This window comes from Neophocaena asiaeorientalis, unplaced genomic scaffold, assembly GCF_003031525.2.
Source record: "Neophocaena asiaeorientalis asiaeorientalis breed wild unplaced genomic scaffold, Neophocaena_asiaeorientalis_V1.1 scaffold26, whole genome shotgun sequence".
In the NCBI taxonomy this organism is placed as follows: Eukaryota; Metazoa; Chordata; class Mammalia; order Artiodactyla; family Phocoenidae; genus Neophocaena; species Neophocaena asiaeorientalis.
This window is the reverse complement of record NW_020173108.1, coordinates 11,515,232-11,540,518: the sequence shown is the minus strand read 5'-3', so window position 1 is coordinate 11,540,518 and position 25,287 is coordinate 11,515,232. Positions and strand designations below refer to the sequence as shown.

The 25,287-nt window shown below is 33.9% G+C and overlaps 1 non-coding gene across 1 annotated transcript; it reads right to left on the bottom strand.

The window, feature by feature from the left end:
- Positions 1-19,047: 19,047 nt before the first annotated feature.
- LOC112398711 (U6 spliceosomal RNA) lies at positions 19,048-19,154 on the bottom strand. Its single transcript, XR_003003049.1, has one exon. It is a non-coding gene; the product is annotated as a U6 spliceosomal RNA (small nuclear RNA).
- Between the last annotated feature and the right edge of the window lie 6,133 nt (positions 19,155-25,287).

The following is a 25,287-nucleotide window of genomic DNA, read 5'->3' as shown; positions in this document are numbered from 1 at the left end:
CCCCCCCCCCCCCGCTATATATACACACACACTTGTTTTTGCTTTCTGGAGAACCCTGTTTAAAACAGGCAATGTACAACAATATAAAACAAGTTCATAATATTTACCACAGGAAAGAAGGCACACAATTATATATAGTATGAGTTAATTTATGTAGAGTTCAAGACCAGGCAAACTAAAACAAAGTTATAAATGGGTAAACACATAGTAAAATATAAAGGATAAGCAAAGGATTGTTATAACAGATCAGGAGAGTGAAATTTTTTTCAGGAAAAAATATTTTGGGAGAGGAACATTAAGAAGCTTCAAGGGTGCCAGAAATATTATCTTTTTTTTGAGCAAGGTGATGGTTATATATTCATTAATACTTATTATTTAAATGACACATGTATTTTATCACTCATGTGTACACATATTTCTCACAATAGTAAAAATCAACCCAACCTGAATTTTACACAACACAGAATTGAACAAAAAAATAGGTAGAGGGGAATAGGAAAAAAATTAAGAATATAGAGAAAGGAATTGGTTTATTTTCTCAGGATCTCAATAAAACATTTAGCTAAATATTTCTTGGCTTAGTTCAAATTTATAAAGGGCTTAACAAATGAGATTGACTTCTATAATAAAGAGACAAGATACCTGAAGAGCCAAAGCACAGACAGCTTAATTCGGTTTCATTAAGATTTTGATTATATTGGCATATAGAGTTATGTAATGTGGCATATGACACTCAGATGATCAGGTTAGTAAATGACTTCAGTATTGACTGTGCCTTTTGAAAATTTGGTGATTAGTGATTTAGGAGCAAATGGAAATAAAATAAAAGAAAATGGAAAAGAAATAAAGGAGCACTCAGAGAAATTTTGTATAGTCATTGTAAGATATTAATCTTTGCCATATTATTTTTTCTCTCATTTAGTTTATGCTCTCCATTAAAAAAAAGATTTTTGACATTGTAGAAGAGATCAAATGCTCATTTTTGTACTATCCATAAAAGGCTTTTATTAATATTCCTCTTTCTAGAGTTGAAATGGGGTAATCTTTTTGTCTCAGTTTTACAGGTGGTGTTCTGTGTATAGTCAGTGCCTACTTCCCGAAGGCTTCTTTAAGAATCCATGAGGAGCTCTTTCCTAAATTGACACAATCTTTTTTTTTTTTTTTTTGCAGTACGCGGGCCTCTCACTGTTGTGGCCTCTCCCGTTGCAGAGCACAGGCTCCAGATGCGCAGGCTCAGCGGCCATGGCTCACGGGCCCAGCCGCTCCGCGGCATGTGGTATCTTCCCGGACCGGGGCACGAACCCGTGTCCCCTGCACCGACAGGCATACTCGTAACCACTGCGCCACCAGGGAAGCCCTGCATAATCATTTTTAAAGGAAGAAGGCATTATACTTGTATGTCCTTTGCAAAGCATAAATTGGGAAAAAAGTGTATCTTGTATGTAGCACATATATCTTCTATGTGTGCTCTCAGCAAATAAAGCATATTAGCATGTATGAGCTGTGGTGATTTTTTTTCCAACAGTTAAGTCAACACTGGTCCTATTGATCAGTAAAAATGTTCAATTACACACACACACACACACACACACATATTGAGAGAGACTGTTAAATGATATGACAGAATAAATAATTCAAATAACCTCCTCATAAAAGACACTTTAGGAATGCTGGTTTAAAATATTATAAATATTCCCTAAATTATATGAGTTAGCTCACAAGAAAGTAAAGAAAGTCTCTACATACTAAAATGAAAAGAAAGCCAAGACTAAAGTGGTTAATTAGAAGTAAATGTGTAGGGACTTCCCTGGTGGTGCAGTGGTTAAGAATCTGCCTGCCAGTACAGGGGACACGGGTTTGAGCCCTGGTCCACGAAGATCCCACTTGCCACGGAGCAGCTAAGCCCATGAGCCACAACTACTGAGCCTGCGCTAAGCCTGTGAGCCACGATTACTGAGCCCACATGCCACAACTACTGAAGCCCACGCCCCTGGAGCCTATGCTCCGCAACAAGAGGAGCCACCACAATGAGAAGCCCACACACCGCAACGAAGAGTAGCCCCCGCTTACCACAATGAAGAGTAGCCCCCGCTTGCCCCAACTAGAGAAAGCCCATGCTCAGCAACAAAGACCCAATGCAGTCATAAATAAATAAATGAGTTAGCTCACAAGAAAGTAAAGAAAGTCTCTACATACTAAAATGAAAAGAAAGCCAAGACTAAAGTGGTTAATTAGAAGTAAATGTGTAGGGACTTCCCTGGTGGTGCAGTGGTTAAGAATCTGCCTGCCAGTACAGGGGACACGGGTTTGAGCCCTGGTCCAGGAAGATCCCACTTGCCACGGAGCAGCTAAGCCCATGAGCCACAACTACTGAGCCTGCGCTAAGCCTGTGAGCCACGATTACTGAGCCCACATGCCACAACTACTGAAGCCCACGCCCCTGGAGCCTATGCTCCGCAACAAGAGGAGCCACCACAATGAGAAGCCCACACACCGCAACGAAGAGTAGCCCCCGCTTACCACAATGAAGAGTAGCCCCCGCTTGCCCCAACTAGAGAAAGCCCATGCTCAGCAACAAAGACCCAATGCAGTCATAAATAAATAAATTAAAAAAAAAAAAAAAAAACAAGTAAATGTGTAGTTAACTTCAGAATTTCCCCCAACCTTTGTGTTCAAGAATTTGGATATTAATGGCTGCATCAGTAGAGGACTTGAAGCCTTGGGGGGGTCCATGAAAGTGGGAAGTCAGAACTAAAATGTCAGAATAATGCCGGCAGAGAGATATCTACTGCCAGCAGAGGAATATAAAAAGAAAAATCATGTTTAACCTGAACTCCAGGTGTAAAATATCTACCCATGAAATTGTAACTAAACATCTACATTTTCATGAGTTTATAGATTTGAAGATCCTTGGGATACCAACCGAAAGCAAAGACAACTTATTTGTACAATGACCCTCAACTAGGACTGCACAAAATTCCTATGTATAAAGCTTAACAGATATTAACACACAATATAAAATTAGTCAACACAAAAATGAATATGGTATAGTGAAAGACTGAGAAGACTTAGACTCCCAGAATTTTTAGATTAGGATTTTGGAATATAAGTATAAAATATATATTTAAAAATTAGTGGATAAAGATAAAAGTTAAAATATGAAAAGGAAGAAAATAGAACAAGTTCCCCCAAATTATGAAGTATATTATTTAAATATCAAATAGAACATCTTGAAATTACAAATACAATTACTGAAATTATATAGTCATTGGATCAGAAAAACAGTTTAAATACAGCTAAAGAAAACTTTAGTAAGCTCAAAATAAAACAGAAGAAATTACATAGATTGACACAGATAGAAGATCAACAGCAAATAAACATTAGAAAACATGGAAAGGAGACAGAAAAGATTTAAGAATGCTAATAGCAGTTTTAGAGAAACAGACAAGAAAATGGAGAAGTGACAGTATTCAGAGAGATAACAGTTGATAATTTTCCAGAGTTAATGAAAGATGTGTCAAGATATTAAAAGGCACAAAGAATATATAATGAATATTTATATAAATGGAAATAAACATTTAAGGTGCCAAAAACAAAAAGATTTTACAGTTGCCCCTTGAACAACACAGGTTTGAACTGCATGGGTCCACTCATACAAAGATTTTTTCCATAGTAAATACTACAGTGCTATATGATCTGACGTTGGTTGAATCTCTGCATGTGGAACTATGCATACAGAGTAACCATGTATATGAAGAGCCAACTTAAGTTTTACATGGATTTTGACTGCATGGAGGGTCGGTCCCCCTAAGACCCAGGCTGCTCAAAGGTCAAGTGTATTTTATTTTCAAATTTCAAGTATATAATAGTGTTACTAACTATAATGACCATGCTGTACTTTAGAACCCCAGAACTTATTCATCTTTTAACTGGAAATTTCTGCTCTTTGAGCAACATCTTCCAATTTCCCACACCCCCCGAATCCCTGGTAACCATGCTAGCCTCTGTTTATATGAGTTTGGCTTTTATATTCCACATATAAGTGATATAACACAGTATTTGTCTGTCATTGTCTAACTTATTTCATGTGGCATAATGCACTCAAGATCCAACCATGTTGTCACAAATGGCAGGGTTTCCTTCTTTCTCATGGCTGAATAATATTCCATTGGATATATATACCAAATCTTTTTTGTCTAGCCATCCCTTAACAAACACATAGGTTGTTTACATATCTTGGTCATTGTAAATAATGCTGTAAGATGATGGAAATACAGATATATCCTCAAGATCCTGTTTTCAGAAATTGAATTGATAGATCATAAGGCAGTTCTAATTTAAAAATTTTAAAGAACCTGCATAATGCTTTCCATAGTGGCTGCACCAACTTATATTCCCACCTACAGTGCACAAGCATTCCCTTCTCTTATCATCCTTGCTGACACTTGGTTATCTCTTGCGTTTTTTATAGTCATTTTAACAGGCATGATGTAATTTTGATTTATGTTTCCCTGATGATTAGTGATATTGAACACCTTTTCATGTAACTGTTGTCCAGGTATGTTTTCTTTGGAATGTCTTCTTTGGAAAAATGTCTATTTAGTTCTTAACATCTCTTTCATTTCTGATTTTATTTATTGGAGTCCTCTCTCATTTAGTCTTCATGAATCTAACCAACGTTTGTCAATTTTGTTTATCTTTTCAAAGAACAAGCTCTTAGTTTCATTGATCTTTTCTATTGTTTTTTTAGTCTCTTTTTAACTTATTTCCACTGTGATCTTTGTAATTTCTTTCCTCCTACTAATTTTGGGCTTCATTTGTCCTTCTTTTACTAGTTCCTTGCAGTATAAAGTTAGTGTTTGAGATTTTCATTTTCTCTTGAAGGAGGCTCAATGTCTTTTGATTGGAGAATTTAGTCCATTTACTTGAAGTGTTTATAGGTAGGTATGGACGTACTATTGCCATTTTATTAATTGTTTTCTGGCTGTTTTGTAATTCTTTTGTTACTTTCTCCTTTTCTTGATTTTTTTCCTTTGTGATTTGATGATTTCATCACACATCACAAATCTGTGGCATTCTTGGATTTCTTTCCCTTTTTCTTTTGTGTATTTACCACAGATTTTTGCTTTGTGGTTACCATAAAGTTTACATAAAACTATTTATAAATATAATAGACTATTTTAATCTGATAACTACTTAATTTCAAGTGCATACTGAAGTTCTGTATTTTTACCACTGTTCACCCATGTTTTATGCTTTCAGTGTCACAATTTACATCTTTTTGTGTATGCATTAACAGATTATTGTATAGCTATTTTTACTACTTTTGTCTTTTAAACTTCTTATTAGATTTATAAGTGACTTACCCACCACCATTATGGCATTAGAATACTCTGAATTTAACTATGTGAGATTTATTCTTTTACCAGTGAGATTTATTCTTTCATATGTTTTCCGTTTACTAATTAGTGTTCTTTTGCTTCATCTTGAAGAAGTCCCCTTAATATTTCCTATAAGGCCAGTCTAGTGGTGATGAACTCTTTCAGCTTTTACTTCTCTGGAAAACCCAGACTTTCCTACCTCTTTTGATATGGGTCTTTTCTTGTTCATCCAATGTGTAGAAGTCACTCAGTTAGTTTCTGGCTTTCTTTCAGAGAGAAGTGCTCCATATATGGCTGTATGTTTAATGTTTGTGGGAGGAATGGAGTACAGGAACCTCCTGTGTCACCATCTTTAAAAATTCCTCTTTAAAAAGAAGATTTTAAATCAGCCACAAAAGAAAGGCATTTTAAGTAGAAATTATGATGATCAGACTGACAGCAGACTATCAATCACAAGAATATAGACAAGAGCAGAAGGGAAAAGCCCTTAATAATACAGAGCCAATATAACTTCCCATCCATAATTTTATAGATATTTAATTTTTATTTAATAAAAAAGGTAAAATAAAGAGAATTTAGATAAATATTGATAGAGTTTACCACTTATGAATACTTACTAAATAAATGTCTAAAGAATTTGCTTTAGGAAATAAAGTAAAATAATATAAAGAAAAGAAAGAAGGGATGAAACATAAGAAGACATAGTGACTGGAAAAGAATCTGAAAGAGAATAGAGATACATATGTATATAACTAAGTCACTTTGCTGTACACCTGAAACATTGTAAACCAACTATACTTCAATAAAAAAATTAAAAAAAGAAGAAATAGTGAACAAAGGAATTGATAAATATGTATGTAGTTTAAACATAGTAACTATAAAACACTAATAATATCCAGTACATGTTGGGAGTGAAATATAAGTCATAATTAAAATATTAGACAACAGTAACATGTAAAGCAAAAACAGTTCTTAGTTCTGAGAAGTTTTAAGGTTCTAATAGCCTTATATACTTCTTAAGACTAATGGTAGTGGTGAATGTGTACATGTATGTATGTGCATGTGCATGTGTCTGTGTGTATGTATGTGCATACACACATACACTATGTCAACACATATATATGTTTTATGCTTAACATATATATATGCTAAACATATATATACACTAAACATATATATATATGTTAAGCATAAAAACTTAAAAATAGGTTTTAAGACCATTAGAGGGGAAAAAAGGAAACATTTATTAAATCCAAAGAAGGCAACAAAAGAGATTAACAAAAATAATAGAACAATAAAATTTTAGCAACAAGTCAAAAGCATTCATAATTGTGATACATGTAAATGGCTTAAATTTTCCAGTTAAAAGACAAAAGTCATAGGAGTAAATAAAAAGAAACAGAAATAAACTTTGCACTACTTATAAACATAATCATAATGTTAAAAAATGACCACAACTAGAAACACAAAAGAAAATTATACTAATCAAATTGCAATGAAAACAAATGGTATAGCCAGATTACTGTTAGACAAATATACTTTCAAGCAGAGAGTCATCATATTATAATAACATATATAATTTGTGGCATGTATTATGTATTCTATTATCATATGATAAACTCTAATAAATCTCTCTTGATTTTTTAACAAATGTAAAAAATTAATGTTATAGTCTTAAAATATATAAAGAAAAATGAGCAGAATTCAACAGATGCCAACAAATTAACCATAAACCTACTCATTAAAAAAAAAAAGGCCACATTCTAAGCACTGAAGAAAGACTTAGCAATTTTCAAAGACAATATATAGACTACATTTGTGATCAAAATTCCATTAATTTAAAAAATATAATAAGTTAGCTAGGAAAAATTTCAAAAGCAAACATCTAGAAAAGTAATACTTTAAATCATTTATGTCTCAAAGAGATATCATAATGCAATTAGAAAATTCAGTACCTATTGTATTTTTATGAAAAAGAAAGTTTAGCAAACTAAGAATAAACCTGAGATTTACAAATTGAATAAAGTATATCTTCCAAAAATCCATCATTAAACAATAGTTTATTTTTAAATTAAAAGAAAAAAAAGCATGGTTGAGTGTTTTCATTACTGCTTTTGAATATTTTATTTGAAGGCTTAAGTAAAGCAAAAGGATAAGGAAAATAAATAAAAATTATAAACTATTGAAATAGAAACTTATCACTTACAACTATTTTCATTATTCCCATAGAAAATTAAATAGACTTTCTAGACAAAGTGTTTGAATTTATTAGGTCAATATGCAATAAATTATAAAATCAATATACAAAATGAATTATTTTCCAATATACCAGAAACAAAAATAGAAGCAACATAATTGAAGAAAATAGGACTTAAAAAAATATTACATTTTTATGACTACAGCTAACAAAGCTGTGTAGTATATTTCTGAAAAACAATATAAAATTTTATGAAAAAACATTACAGAAGAGAAGAAAAAGAAAGAGGAGAAAAAGGAGGAGAAAGAATGGGAAGAAGGAGAGGTGTACCATATAAGATATGGGAACATTTTGTATCATACACCCACCGTTTCTCTCCAAATTCACCTATAAAATTAGTGTAATTACATTTACAATACCAACTGGTTATACTCATGAAACTTAAAAAGCTCATGCTAAAATATATGTGGAATACGCCAGACCAGCGAACGTGATTGCCAAGGTTGCAACAGGATCCTGGGGTGCTGCAGCTTGGGGAGGCTGCCCTCCCAATAGCACACCTCGGAGAGAGACATCCAGCCCTATCCCGCAGCTCTGGGCCGCTGCGCTCACCACGCTCTAGGGCCAGCAGAGAGGGAAGTGGCCAAACAGTGCTAAGCTGAGGGCTCCCAGGCATGGCTGCTTGCCATGGGGTGGGAGTCTGGGGGGCCGGGAGCCAGGGGCCAGAGGCTCCCCATGCTGTCCCAGGGGTTCTGCGACCCCAACAGGGCCCTTGTCTATTCCATATATATAGAAGTATATATGAACCAAAATTTTTGGAGGCAGAAGTAAAGGGATTTGCTATATGAAAAATAACACTGATGGGGCTTCCCTGGTGGCGCAGTGGTTGGGAGTCCGCCTGCCGATGCAGGGGACACGGGTTCGTGCCCCGGTCCAGGAAGATCCCACATGCCGCGGAGCAGATGGGCCCATGAGCCATGGCCGCTGGGCCTGCGCGTCCGGAGCCTGTGCTCCGCAGTGGGAGGGGCCGCATCATAGTACTTTCTACCTGCCAACATTATTTTTAAATGCTTATGTTTAAAATATTGTTTAATCACCATGACAATTATATAAGTAATATAATTTCCATTTTGTAGCTGAGCAAACAGAGGCATGGCAAAAATAGATAATTTGTCCATTTTTATATAGTGGTAGAGACTGAATTTGAACCTGGACATTTTAGCTCCATAGTCTTGTTCATAATTATTACCTTAGTCAATGTCAAAACATTAATGAATTTGAGTTATTAGGAAAGTGTTGTATTACACTAGGATAAACAAAGATGCCAAATGATGAAAGTAGAAAGCCTAGAATTTGGCTCAAAGTGGAAAGAATATTTGCTATATAGTACAGATGGTTTTGACAATCAGGATAGGGGGTGTAGTTCAAGCTTTTTGAAAAAAAAAAAAGTGCTTAGTTTACTCTATAAAAAACCAAATTCTTTAGACCATTCAAAATTAGTTCCAGATAAATTCAAGGCTGAAATATATCAAGCAAAATATAACATTTGTGTATAATTTTTAAAATTTTAGTTTCCAAAGGATATTTAAAGAAGACTCAAAAAGAACATAAATATGACCATGTTAAAATGAAAAAAATCTGTTTCTATAAATAAAAAACAAAAAAATAAGGAGAAACAAGCAACAAACTAGGAGAAGAATCTTGCAATATACATGAAAAGGCTTGGTATTCAGAATATCTTTATTAAAAAACCACAAGCTCCTACTAATAATGATATTATTATATAATACTTTCAACTTATTCCCCATGCTGTACATTTTATCCCTATGACTCATTTGTTTTGTAACTGGAAGTTTGTACTTCTTATTTTTTCTCACCTATTTCACCAATCCCCCTAGCCCCCTCAGCTCTGGCTACTGCCTGTTTGTTCTCAATATCTATGAGTCTGTTTTTTTCTCTTGCTATGTTTGTTCATTTGTTTTGTTTTCTTAGATCCCACATATCAGTGAAATCAATCACACAGTATTCATTTTTCTCTGTCTGAGTTATTTCACTTAGCATTATACTGTCTAGGTCCATTCATGTTGTTCCAAGTGGCAAGATCTCATTCCTTTTATGGCTTAGTAATATTCATATATATATTCATATATATACACACACACACCTTTCTCTATTCATCTATCAATGGACACCTATTTTTATATAATAAAATTATATATTTTATATAATTTTATAATTTTATATTTATTTTAGATTTATATATATTATAATGCATGTTATATTCATAAATTCTATTTATATTATTTATAATAAATTATTATTGTTATTATTAGCAAGCAGCCCAAAGAAAAATAGGCATGTTGGTGTTTTAATAAAGATGATTGCATCTTCTCCACAATGCAGAAATTCTTTCCTTTTATATATTTTTAACAGGTACATCTGCAGATGTGCTGAAGTAGGCACCTATAATAATATTATGGCAACATTGTTTACAGAACTGAAAAAATTGGAAACAACCCAAATGTCCATTGCCAGAAAAATTCATAATGGAATCATGGTTGAACAGTACAGTTGATCCTTGAATAACACGTTTGAACTTCGTGGTTCCAAGTATATGCATATTTTTTCAATAAATATATTGGAAAGTTTTTAGAGGCCTGTAACAATTTGAAAAAACTCACAAACTGTGTAGCCTAGAAGTATTTTTAAAATTAAGAAAAAGTTAGGTATGTCATGAATGAATAAAATATATGTAGATACTAGTCTATCTTATCATTTACTACCAAAAAATATATACAAATCTATTATAAAAGTTAAAATTTATCAAAACTTATGCATATCCTTACAGATCATACATAGTACCTTTCACAGTCAACAGAAATATAAAAATGCAGTATTACACCATAACTGTATAAAATTAACTGTAGTACATACTGTACTACAGTAATAATTTTGAAGCCATCACCTGTTGCTATTGGGCTGAACTCAAGTGCTGTGTCAGCTTAAAACACTGCGTGATGCATCTCCAGGTGAGCAGTTCGCCTCTCCAGTCAACTGCGTATTGCAGTAAAAAGTGATCTCTCAAGATTCTTGTGTATTTTTCATCATGTTTAGTGCAATATAGTAAATCCTGAATAACACCACGGAACCCACACAAAGTGCCATTAGTGATGCTGGAAGTGCTCCTAAGATGCAGAGAAAAGTCATGATGTTACAAGAAGAAGTTAACTTGCTTGAAATGAACTAAAGATTGAGGTTTTCAGCTGTAGTTGCCTGCCATTTCAAGATAAAAACAATCAGCATAAGGACCATTGTAAAAGGAAAGGAAATGTGTGAACTAGTCACTGCAGGTACACCAGCAGGCACGAAAACCTACTTTTTTGTGAAATACCTTTTACTCTTGTATTGAGTGCAGATTTTCTGTGGGTGCAGGATACCTATAGATTCTAATATTATTCGAGAAAAAGTGAAGTCATTATATGGCAACTTAAAACACAAGCAAGGTGAGGGATCAAAAGATGGATAACCAGCAAAGGATGGTTTGATGATTTTAGAAAGAAGTTTGGCTTTAAAAAATGTCAAGATAACAGGAGAAGCAGTTTCTGCCAACCAAGAGGTAGTAGACAGGTTTCCAGACAACATTAAGAAAATCATTGAGGAGAAAAAATATCTGCCTCGACAAGTTTTTAATGCAGACAAAAGTGCCCTATCTGGAAAAATAAAATGAAATAAAAGCCATAAAGGGCATTTATTAGTAAGGAGGAGAATCAAACACCAGGATTTAAGGCAGGAAGGAATAGGCGAACTCTACTGTTTTGTGAAAATGCAATTGGGTTTATGATCAGAACTGCCTTTATATATAAAGCTGCTAACCCTGAGCCTTGAAGGGAAAAGAAAAACACCAGCTGCCAGTCTTTTGGTTGTACAACAAGAAGGCCTGGACAATGAGAACACTTTTCCTGGATTGGTTCCATTGATACTTTGTCCCTGAAGTCAGGAAGTACCTTGCCGGTAAGGAACTGCCTTTTAAAGTTCTTTTGATATTGGACAATGCCCCTGGCCACCTAGAACTCCATGAGGTCAACACCAGGGACACTGAAGTAGTCTACTTGCCCCCAAACACAATGTTGCTAATTCAGCCTCTAGATCAGGGGGTCATAAGGACATTTAAGGCTCATTACACAGCATTCTGTGGAGAGGACTGTCGATGCTGTGGAAAAAAATCCCAATAGAGAGAACATCATGAAAGTCTGGAAAGATTACAACATTGAAGATGCCATCGTTGTTACAGCAAAAGCCGTGAAAGCCATCAAGCCCAAAACAATAAATTCCTATCAAAGAAAACTGTCTAGATGTTGGGCAGGCTTCACAGAATTCTGAAAAAGCCAATCAAGAAAATCATGAGAGAGATTGTGGACACGGCAAAAAAGGTGGGAGGTGAAGAATCTTGGAGAAATTCAAAAGCTAACAGACACCACAACAGAGAAATTAACAGAAGACAACATGATGGTGGTGAGTGCTCTGAACCAGTGCCAGACAAGAAGGAAGAACATGTAGAAGAAGCAGTGCCAGGAAACAAATTGACATTAGACAATCTTGCAGAAGGGTTCTGACTTTTCCAGACTGTTTTTGACTTCTTTTATAACATGGACCCTTCTATGATATGGGCACTAAAAGTAAAGCGAACAGTGGAAGAGGAATAGGTATCTATAGAAATATTTTTAGAAAAATGAAAAAAACCAAAAAAGTCAGACAGAAATTACAATGTATTTCCATAAAGTTACACTGAGTGTGTCTGCCTCTCCTGACTCTCCTTCCACCTTTTCCACCAATTCTGCCTCTGCCAGCCCTGAGACATCAAGACCAACCCATCTTCTTCCTCCATCTCCTTAGCCTACTCAACATGAAGTCAATGGGAATAAAGATGTTTATGATGATCCACTTCCACATAATAAATAGTAAATAATCATAATGCCACACAGTTAATAAACCTATCTGTTGTGTATGTGTGTGTCTTTGTATGAAGATCTAATAACTGTACAGCAAAAAATGTATCAGACATCTCTGCATCATCACCAACAGCATTACCTAAGTTTTCATCGTGTAGAACATTGTATACAAGACTTGTACTGAAGAGGATAGCCTATCCTACACAGGCATAAAGTAAGTGATATTTAATATAAAACTAATAATATCTTAGTTTTCTTACTGTTTTGTTTTGTTTTCAAAGAATTATATTACTGTAGCATATGCTCCGCTCTCATAATTGGAGAAACTACATACCAGCCTATCATCGCAAGTAAGCACTTTGTTTTAAGGAAATGAAACAATGTTTCCAAGACTGTATTATGAATATGACTAATACTGTATGGCATAAACATGTTCAATGATTTATTTATTAGCATATAGGCTAGGCGACCATAAAGAAAGCATATTGCTTCTTCTTTGTTATCAATGCATGAATCGTTATACCTGTAAATAAATATGAATTTCTTTTTCACATTATCTTTTCATTTTTGATGTCTAGTGTTAATAATACATATAAGATATATAATATTTTGTATCATATAAGACAATTTGATATAGGTATTGATAGACAATTCATTTTGTAAACAGATGATGTAAACTTAGGGTATCGATAAATACAACACAGTACTATAAATGCATTTTCTCTTATGATTGTCTTAATAACATTTTCTCTTATCTAGCCTACTTTAGTGTAAGAATACAGTATATAATACATATAACATATAAAATATGTGTTAATTGACTGCTTATGTTATCAGTGAGGCTTTCAGTCAACAGTAGGCTATTAGTAAAGTTTTGGGGGAGTCAAAAGTTATATGCAGATTTTCAACTGTGTGGGGAGTCAGTGCCCCAACCCCAGCATTGTTCAAGGGTAAACTGTATAACAAAATACTAATAATTAATGAAAATTATTAACTTGAGTTATACTATCAACACAGATGAATGTCATAAACTAATGAACTGAAAAAACAAATTATACAAAATTATTTGTTATAAAGTATTTAACTTTAAAATCTACAATGCAAAAATGTAAAATGTCTGTGGATACACACATATGTATTAAAAGTTTGAGAACACATATGAAAATGTAATAATACCATCCTTTGTGGAAGGAGGAATGAAGAGGAAAGGACATGAGTTAGGGAGTTTTAAAGGAGCTTCAATATGTTGTGCGCTTTATATTTTAAGCTGGTTGGTAAACCATGTATGTGTACAATATTATACTCTTTGGCATTTCTTTGAAAAATTAATGATAGTATAAAATAGTAGAACATGTTTCTTCATTTAAAAATGTATTAATGGTTGTCAGTTTGGGAAGAAAAAAAGATATTTTTTAAAAATCAGAAATGACAAAATGTATTTATGTTGCAATAAAACTGTACAGTGTGTCTAATAGGACTATGAGCTTTTTATCTGCCTTCTGCAGTCTTAGTGCTCAAAGTGTAGTGATGACAGCCACTGAATATTGCTCAATATCTGAACCATAATTAGGATGATTTTGAGATAAAAAGGTAACACCATGGTGGTTTTTTAAATAATTGTTGCTTTTTCTAACACCTCTCAAATAGAGATAAAAATTAAATGAGCATATTTCTTTAGAAGCAATATATTTCCAACTAAGCATTTACTCTTAACTCTGGCTTTGTCTAATACCCAATTTAGTAAAAAGTATCTACTACTCATACAATGAATCAGAGATAATCTTTAACCACCATGTGATCTATAACGTGTCTTCCTGGTGGCTGTTATCTCTGTGCAATAATTTTTATTTGTGGAGAAAATGGAATACTGTGCCCTGTTGTCTTTAGGAAGGCCAAATCTCATACAGAGCAAATGACTTAGAAAATATTACTATCACAAGAGAATAAATAAAGTATATTTACCTAAAGTATTTATTTATTTATTTGCCGTACACGGGCCTCTCGCTGTTGTGGCCTCTCCCATTGTGGAGCACAGGCCAGACGCGCAGGCTCAGCGTCCATGGCTAACAGGCCCAGCCGCTCCGCGGCATGTGGGATCTTCCCGGACAGGGGCACGAACCCATGTACCCTGCATCTGCAGGCGGACTCTCAACCACTGCGCCACCAGGGAAGCCCCTAAGTATTTTTGTTTTTTATGTGCTCAAGTTTTATCTTTAATCTCTTGCATTACCACTACTACCATCCAATATCTTCCCCCGCCCCCCTCGACACACATACACATTCACTTCAGACTTTGGCACTTGCCTATAGTCTCTGTCCAAGATCCTAAATCAACCTCCCATAATTTCTTTTTCCACAAGAATTCATAACCAATTCTCAAGTCCATCATCTCTATGCCTCTGAGGACCACCTCCTCCACTCATTCTGACATCTCAAGTATCATGATCTTTTAATATACTCAATCTATTATCCTTACTATGTTTTACAAGCTTATTAGGAATTTCAGACCACTGATGATACTATTTTTTAATCCTCTCCTCTTCACAAATTTTTTATGTAAGTTCTACACACTTATCTCCCATTTATTCTTTCATTCTGCAATCCCTGTCCTATGAAAGTTAAATCCTACCATTTTATTGAAACCATTTTCATGAATATAATCAATCAACATCATGTCACCAAACCCAAGGAATGATTTCAAGAGAAGATTTAGATCTTCTCCAAATATTTAAAAATTTTAAACATAAAAATTTTATAAAATTTCATCCTTGTGACAATTTTAATGGCACCGTACATTTTAATATATCAACTTATCAGAATATTATTTCCTTATTTTAGTACCTATTTTGTCCACTTGATTGCAACCCTCATGGTTTTCAGTTTTGTACCATTTTCCAGGTAGTTGACAATAACTTCTTCAATGTTGAGTAAATTTGGGGTCTTACTGCTCAATTTCCACCTTCTTGAGTTTTTTCTTGACTTTTATGACACCACAGTTTTCTAATTTTTTTCCTATCCCTACCGGTTTCCCTTCTCTGTCTCCTTAAAGACTCCTCCTCCTTTACCTAACTACACATGGGAGAATTCTTTAGAACTTTATCCAAAATCATCATTTCTCTTCAGGTTAATCTCTCTACTTAGATGATATTATCCACCCTAACAGTTTTGATTATGAATAATATACTAAGGACACCAACATTTATATACCCTGTCTTCTGAGGAGTCTCATTATGATGGCTTAAGTGAATATTTACTCATTATTTCAAAAAGGTTTGTATCCTTCTCCAAAATGATTCCTCTTCTACTGTACAATGTGGTAAAAAGATATGGGATAAAAGAATGTTAACTACACATTTTTAAAAGCTCTAAAATGTTTATAATGTTTGACTGAATAGATGCATTTTTAAATTTTTCTTAAAGCAATAAGCACATACACTGTTAATATTTTATATACTTACATACTGTCATATATTTTATATATTTGTCATATTATTTTATAATGACAGATATTTATTATAGTTATCATTATTTTGTATTTGACATTATATTCATCATGTTTCTGAAAACTTGGAGATATCCTAGTCTTTATCAGTCAGGGTTTGGTGAAGCAATTAGGGCATACAGAGACTAAAAGTATAGTTTATAAAAACAAGAAGAAGAAAATTAAAAATTAATGCTATGGTAAGATGTATATAATGCATAATTTACTAAAAAAGTAGTGTTCAATGAATTAATAGAATATTCGTAACAGTGGTCTTTTCTATTAATAAAAATTTATGACATAAATATAGCAATATCGAGAGAAATGATAGAAAGTAAAAGAGAGAGCAAAGAAAAAATATAAATAGATAGTAACTGTGTGATTTAACAACTGTTTCTACATTTATGTATTATATTCCTTAGACAGCTGTAGTCATGTTTTTTCTTTCCTTTTAATGAATGTAAGAGAATCAGTCCTTTTCTTTTATTATAAAGCTGTCTATTTTGGTGAAAAACTGTTATACCTAAACTGATCACTCAATTTATAAAAGTTAGCAAGAAGTTAACAAGATTTTACTTTGTGAATTCCTAGTTTTTCTGTAGTTTAAAAGATGAACAAGAGAGTCTCATTCCTTTCCATCATGGGGCCAACAGTGAAACAGCAGTTTGTTTGAAACATATATGTAGATATAACTCCAAAAGACTTTCAAATATGAATATGAATCAAAGTCACCCTCAACAGTCACAGCGAGTGTTCATTATGGATATTAAGATAGTGTTTTATTATGTAAAAGCAATTATTAAATTAAAGATAACAACTGATTCATATGTATGAGTCAGGAGTAAGTTATACTTTTTGATAAGAATCATTGCTTACTTCATTAGAATCATTTTGACTGCTACCATACAGAGCTTATATATGGAATTTCTTATTAAAAACTGAATTACTAATATTGGCACATTAATAGTACCAGTTTAAAAAATATATCTCATCCTTTGCCCTCTATTAATTTGGTGAGATTTTCTATTCCTGTAAAATGAGCTAGTTAAGAGTAAAATTTTAAATAATTTTTTTTCAATTTCACTCACAGTCACAATTATGACATAAGACAATTATAATAAAAGTACTATGTTTTGGTGTTTTGTTTTCATTTTTTCTTTCTTGAAAGATGACCAAATTCAGAAAACAAAAATAAAATATAGCCACTATCACCTATGTCCAGAAGTTCAAAATGCTTTTACCTCTGCTGTTTGCTATAAATTTATTTAGACTAGAGTTGCATAAAGCAAAATCTGAATCCTGCTTTAAAGTCAGTGATGGGGAACTAATGTTAAATTTGCTCTGTTATATTAATTAAACAGGGAGACCATTCACTGATGTGGCTCTAATACCTTGGCTGCCTACTGTAACCAAAACGAAATTAAGCCTGTAAATGTCTCAAGGTTAAGACATCAAAACGCTAAGGAAAACCAAGTCCAAAGGCCAACGAGGCTACAAGCTATAGCCAATCAACAATTTTCTTACTTTGCTTCTACCTTCTCTCTATAAAAGTCGGTCTCGGAGCTCCTGTCAGCTGGAGTGCTAGTAACCACTTCAGGTTTGGCACTGCCAAGTCAAATAGATTTTCGCTCAAAAAAATTCTTAAATTTTAAAATATACCTCCGTTTATCTCTTAACACTTCTGGTTTTAAAAGAAGGGACCAAAGGAGGCCCCTGAGGGTCCCCAGGAGCAATGAGCAACCAGGCTGAGGTACCTTTAAGCCGCTTAAGTTCCTCTCTTTCTCGCTGCCTCGGAGCTGGTGGATAAATAACTCTCAGGTACCAGATTTTAGCTCTGCAGCTTTTGCATTATGAGCTTTCAGACTCCATTTACTCACTTCTTTTTCGGGCGGGGCTAGGTCCGGAAACAACCGGAGTCTGACTGGGTCTGACTAAAAAGTCAGACTGCTTCCGGGGTCAGACTGGGTCAAACTGAGAAACCCCGCCGTTTCCGGAGTCAGACTGAATCCGACTTAAAAACTCCGCTGAGTTGGGGTCAAAGTGGGTCCGATTTAAAGTGAACGGGGTCTAGTGTGAAGCCTCAGGTAAATTAAAATTTGTTTTAAGGCTGAACAAGCAGTTTAAATTTACCACAGATAATCTTGAATTACGGTGGCTGCAGTGGAGAAATTGGAACCATTTTAGGTAAGCGTATACGTATTTGATGTACCCTAGAGAAAAGCATTTTCTTCTACATCACCTTTTATTATTATTTAAAATGTAAAATGTCTTTTAAAGGGAAAATGTCATTCAGGAATCTCCATTTTCTTCACTACTGTGAAGTAGTCTTTTTTTTTAATTAAATTAAGTATCTGATAACATAGAGAATTGTTTTTCAGACGATAAAAAAAAAAAAAAATATATATATATATATATATATATATATATATATATATATATATATATATATATATATATATATATATATATATATATATATATATATATATATATATATATATATATATATATATATATATATATATATATATATATATATATATATATATATATATATATATATATATATATATATATATATATATATATATATATATATATATATATATATATATATATATATATATATATATATATATATATATTCCTGAGAATATAATTTTATTAAACAAATGATTATAATATTAAATTACAGCTTTTTTTAAAAAATTGGGGTATAGCTGCTGTACAATGTTGTGTTAGTTTCTGCTGTACAATGAAGTGAATTAGCTACAAGTATACCTATATCCCCTCCCCCTTGGACCTTCTTTCCACCCCCCCCCTCTCCCATCCCCCCTCCATCCCACCCATTTAGGTCATCACAGAGCATAGAGCTGAGCTCCCTGTGCTATACAGCAGGTTCCACTAGCTATCTGCTTTACACATGGCAGTGCACATAGGGCAGTCCCAATCTCCCAATTCATCCCACACCCCTCTCCCCACTCCCGTGTCCATTCTCTGTGTCTGGGTCTCTATTCCTGCCCTGCAAATAGATTTATCAAAAATATGGAACGCTTCACGAATTTGCATGTCATCCTTGTGTAGGGGCCATGCTAATCTTCTCTGTATTGTTCCAGTTTTACTATATGTGCTGCCGAAGCTAGCACATAAATTACAGTTTAAGAAAATAATACATTATCACCCTTTGACTTTTTGGTCTAAAAATGTAGGGTTTACAAGAGGGAGTTTTTGTTTTAACTATGCTTCACTTCCAAAAATTCCAAAATTAATGATGAATATTCAACACAAAATGGCATAAAGAGTGTACCATCTTCTCTGGTCTACGAATTGATGGTCTCATCATGTGGTATATTTGCCTTTAAATATGTGACCACAAATCTATCGTGAAGACACTGCCCACTTTTTTTTCCTACTCTTTAACAGTGCCATGTTACTCAACTAGTTATACTACATTGTGACATCTCTGATTATATATAAAGGGCATCTTCATAAACTGGGCGTGTTGTTAGATTTCATATGTCCATAAATTAAGCTTTTTGCTATTGAGCTATTGGACTTTAAATACAAAATTGGTGATGGAAAATTCTCAGAATCTTAAAATATTTTTTTTAAAGTTTTGCTGTGGAAAGTTTAAAATAAACTCAAAAGTAGGGAGAATAATGAAACTAACGTATCCATTACCTAATACTTTATTTTTCTATTGCTGCTGTAAAAAATAATAATAATAACAAACCTGGTGGTTTAAAACAGCATAGGTCATTATTTTAATAGTTCTAGAGGTCAGAAGTCAGAAATGGATCTCATTGGGTTAAAAATAAGGGCTGTGTTACCTTCCTGGAGACTCTAGGGGAGAATCTGTTTTCTTGTCCTTTAAGTACCAAGAGGCTCCTGCAGCTTCAGGGTGTTATGTTTCTATCTTCAAAGACAGCAACATGAGGCCAAGCTTTTTTCATGTTGGTATCTCCCTCGTACTCCCCCTTCTGCTTTCCTTTTACACTTCTAAGGGCCCTTATGATACGCTGACTCACTCCATCTCCTCCCCACTCCTCCCTGCTGCAGGGTCTTCCAGGATAGTTCCCCCATCTCAAGGTCAGTTGATAAGCAAACTTCCACCTGCAACTTTGATTATCCATTGCCATTTAACAAGATAGTCACAGGTTTCAGGGATAAAGATCTAGACCTCTTTGGGGGGATAGGGGTGGTCATTTTTCTGCCTCCTATACCTATTACAATTATCAATACTTTGCCATTATATCCATCTCCCTTCCCCCAGAGCACACATATCCAAACTTTATGTGTTTGTTTGCTTCAGTTTTATTTTTAAGCAAATCTCAGACTTAACATTGCTCTACAGATAAATAGTTCTGTGTGTATCTAAATAGGTAAGGACATTTTGTTTATACATAACCAAAACAAAATAATACCTTATAAAACAATAATTGTATAATACGATCTAGTACCTGGTCAATTTCAAATGTTTCCTCATTATCTTAAGTGTTTTGGGGGGGCTTCCCTGGTGGCGCAGTGGTTGGGAGTCCGCCTGACGATGCAGGGGACGCGGGTTTGTGCCCCGGTCCGGGAGGATCTGGCGTGCCGCGGAGCGGCTGGGCCCTTGACCCGTGGCCACTGGGCCTGCGCGTCCGGAGCCTGTGCTCCGCGGCGGGAGACGCCGCAGCAGTGAGTGGCCCGCGTACCGCAAATAAAAAAAAAAAAGTGTTGTGGGGGCTTCCCTGGTGGCGCCGTGGTTGAGAGTCCGCCTGCCGATGCAGGGGACACGGGTTTGTGCCCCGGTCCGGGAAGACCCCACATGCCGCGGAGCGGCTGGGCCCTTGACCCATGGCCACTGGGCCTGCGCGTCCGGAGCCTGTGCTCTGCAACGGGAGAGGCCACAACAGTGAGAGGCCCGCGTACCGGGAAAAAAAAAAAAAAAAAAGTGTTTTCTACAATTGATGATAGAATCATGATCGAAATAAGGTTCACATGTTTTATATGGTTGCTCTGTGTCTTGAATTTCTTTTACTCTATAACCGTTCCCCATCTATATTTTTTTGTTTCATGTCAAGTAATAGTTGATGCTGCTTAATTGTGTACTCCTTAGAATTTCCCAAACTCTGGATTTGGCTGATTGTAGCTTCATAGCATAGTTTAACATGAACCTTTATTCTTCATATTGCCTATAAACTGATAATTAGATTCAGGTGTTTTTTGTTCCTGCTCTGGCCCCCTCCCCCACAATAATATATTATTGTAGTGTGTGTAGTTTATATTGTGTTACATTAGGTAATACATGGTGTGGTTGTCTCAATTTTAGTGCTTTAAAAATAATTATTAGATTCAGGAGTTGTTCAGCCTGGTCTATCTGTTATAAAGTTCCCCATCAACTGTTCACCTAATGACTTCAGCAGCAGTTGATAATAGTTGCCTAGATATTTTGAGACTACCTTTCAGGACCTTCCTCTGTCATCATGTTTAACATTGTTCAGTGTTCTAGGAAAATTAACTTATGTATACTTTCCAGGGATTTAATTAGTGGAAGAAAGGAGGTATATTGGTAACTAACTGTTTGTCTACAGCAATGTAAGGCTCTTAAATTATGTCTCCACTATCTGCCATCTTGACTTTGAGTTTCTTATCCATCACAATTTTGATGATGTGTTTTCAAAGAGAATACAGCAAAGGGACTGATAATCTTTACAGAGATAATATTCCTGATAATATTACAGAGAATGTTGGAATTCCTATATTGTGTATGATGGGAGGTATAGTTAATATTTTGTTTTCTATGGGCATCTCCACAGAAACTGAATCCAGAGAGATTCTTTAGAAAAATATTACCTTTGTTATTACCATACTATTGGGGGTATAGCTCAGGGGTAGAGCATTTGACTGCAAATATTACCTTTGTTATTACCGTATTATTTAATCTCTCTTTTAAGATACCGTTATCCTTATTTAGAAAAAGATTGGATGACTATGTGCTTTTTTTTTTTTTACTATCTAAAATATTTTAAGGTCTTTCACTATATTGCAGCACAGTTCTAGGCACATACTCTAATTATCTAATTAGTATAAGTACTGTACAAGCAAATTGCATAATTAGGACATATAATTAACAGTTAAGAGATATTATTAATTGGCATCCACAATGTCTGTGCTTATGCTTTACTTTTAGTAACAAGTATAACTTATAAAATAATTTTTATTAATATAAGCGTTTTAAACGTCTTACATTGTGGACACTGATTTGATGGTGAAAAAATAAAAAGAATGAGCATATTAATCAGTTAGTGACTTTAGTCATGAAAGCTATTTTTCAAACTGCCTCACAAGAGAACAAATTTATTTTATTTTATGAGTACTCTTGAGCAAGAACTCATTAGTGTAATATTTGATCTTGGAAATTTTCAGGAACATGTTATATAATAGTCCCTAGAGTTTACATTGCTATTTCTTATTCTTAATTATAGATACTATAATGTAAGGTCAGTAATCAAATATTTTCAACAAAATCTTTGAAATCTATTTGATAAGTAAATCACTCATTAATAATCAATTCTTCATATAAGGAAAAGAATAAACCCTATAGTTGATCATATATCCTAAACATTCAAAATATACTTTATCCCATGTGCACGTTCATATGTCAGTATTAAGCATGCATGACTAATTTTTATTAATCGTTTAAATGCTCATGTTTAACTTTTAGTGTGCTTCCTATTTGACTATGTATCACACACATCAGAAATATTTTAGAAGTCATATTCCATTCTTCATCAATGTGAAACATCACAGATTCCCTATATCACAACTCACTTAAATACGTACAATACTATATATTTGTCTTGTGATATTTGCTTTGTTTTATCTTTAGCATTCATTGCTACTGATTTATAAATTCTCTAAAGGCCTTCACAACATTGTATTTTTGAGGAATCTTGGTACAGTGCCTAGATCATAATATAGAAGAAAACTTAAGTCGATGTATTAAAACTGAAAATATTCCCAAAAGGCCATTGATTAATAATTTTTTAAATCCAGTATTTTAACATTTATTATTAAATTCCAATTTTGTTACTGATTTAAAACTTCTAGAGTCTCTCTTTCCATATATATCCCCCTGCCTCTAGAGAACACATTCTAAAGAGTGAGTAGGAACTAGGATTCATAATATGCTTAATACCCACCTGCAAAGGTTCAGCTTATATTCTATGACTCGGTTCACTATTCACTTTTACCACCTTAAATTACTCTCACAATATAGCCCCTAATTATTTGCATGCACTTAAAGCCAAGATTGACTATGCTTGCAAAATCATTTATAATATTCTTATTTCCTAAAACATTGAGCCTGAGAACAAATTATTCTTGCTCCCATCCAATTTTGTTTTCTTTCTCCTGTTACCACTATGTAAAATCACCGTGTTCTTTTTCAGTTGTTGTTCTTTTGAAGTAATAATTTAGGAGTTTATTAGCTATAGTCTCTACTCCCAAATCCCTCCACACTTCAACAACCCCATTCCTGCCCAAAAATATTTCTGTGAGAACAGGGATTTTGTCTACCTCATTTATTACCATATCCTCCAGCTCTGAAAATAGTGCTTGGCACAGGAGACATACTAAGTAAACATTTACTCATAGCTTAGTCTTTGAGATTTATGCATATTTAATTTTTTCCTTTTCATTAGTGTTACATGTATTCTTTTAGATGTAGTGTATCTGGTTCTTCTCACTATTGAGTTATCGTCCAGCTGGCATTATTGATTTCCGTATTTTTCTGTTTGTTCAAGCAGACAGAAGTTTCTGAGCACATTAGTCAGTCAAGACCATCTTCTGAGCTCTTTCTCACCTCTACTGTAACATGTTGTCCTGCTAAAAATGCCAGGCATGCCTGATCATTTGTTCTCTTGAAATTGCTGGTGTAAACTAAGTTAAAATGAGAAATTGAATGTCCTCCCTTGCTCAGTCCTTCATTTTCCTTGTTGAGTCTATCTAAAACTATTTTGAGATGTTGACAACTAATACATAGTTCTATTAAACTCACAATAGATAGTAGTTATGGCATATAAATCTAAAAATTCATGGATAATTTTTTAAACCAGCAAGATTCCTTATCCTAATTTCATTTTGAAGCAATTCTGCTTATCATGAACACTATTTGATTTTTCAGTTCCATTTAAATTCAATAAGGTGCGTTGCTACTCATTTTCAGAATCCTGGACTGTACTAGAATTAATTTATGGATAGTTTTAACAGCTTTTTTTTTTCACATCTGTAATGAGCTTTTTCTTTTTAATAGTGTCCTCTTCTGTGTATTCCTGACATTTGAAACCACAAGACTACCAATGCCACCTTATGTTGAACAATATAATATTGCTATTATTCATTTGTGTTTCATGTACAATAATGCCCAACCTAAAGAATGTTACATCACACTAAAGATGACTTTAACTAGGAAAAAAATCATAATAATAATAAAATAGAATTTAGAGGACTATACAGCAGTAAAAGTTGTAAATAAAAGCTATCTGTCTCAATTTGATTTTCAGACTATGATGAATTTTTTATCCTCTTTTTACCATTTTCATTTTACAGATTGATAAATTCCTGAAGGGTTTTATTTAGATTTAGCCAAAAGTTGCAGCATATTCCTCAAAATATTTAGGAAATATAAGTATTTCCCTTAGGACAGCACTTTTATTTTTCTTCCTTCTATTTTTCCTCTTCAGGGAAAATAAAATTTAAATAACATATAATCTTGTCATATTTTATGGACATATTAACTGATCAAGGAGTGCAATAAGAGGGATTCTATTGGACATATAGGTCATTTTCAGGAAGAGATTAATTTTTATATGTTTTATAAAACATGTTTTATATATGAGAATATATGTTCTCATGTATACTATATATGAGAATATATATATGGCAAAATGTAAAGGTGGCAAAATATAAAGATGCCTTTTTTCCTTCCACAGTTTACAGACATGAGATTCCAAGAAACTACGAATTAGATTGTTTTTGTAACTTGTCAAAAATATGCAGGATTACATCTGATAAAAGGAAGAGATAGATTAGCTAAGACTATTTAGGAACAAATAGAAATAATGTGGGACTTTCCCTCCCAAAAAATAATAGTACATATTTCATAAATGTACAAAAATAGTATTTAAAAAATATTGTGTAAGTATCATCTTCCAGATTAATGGAAAGAATATAAAGAACTGATCATAATATAATCCCAAATTTATAAAATCCATGTATGAAAAATAACTGAGGAAT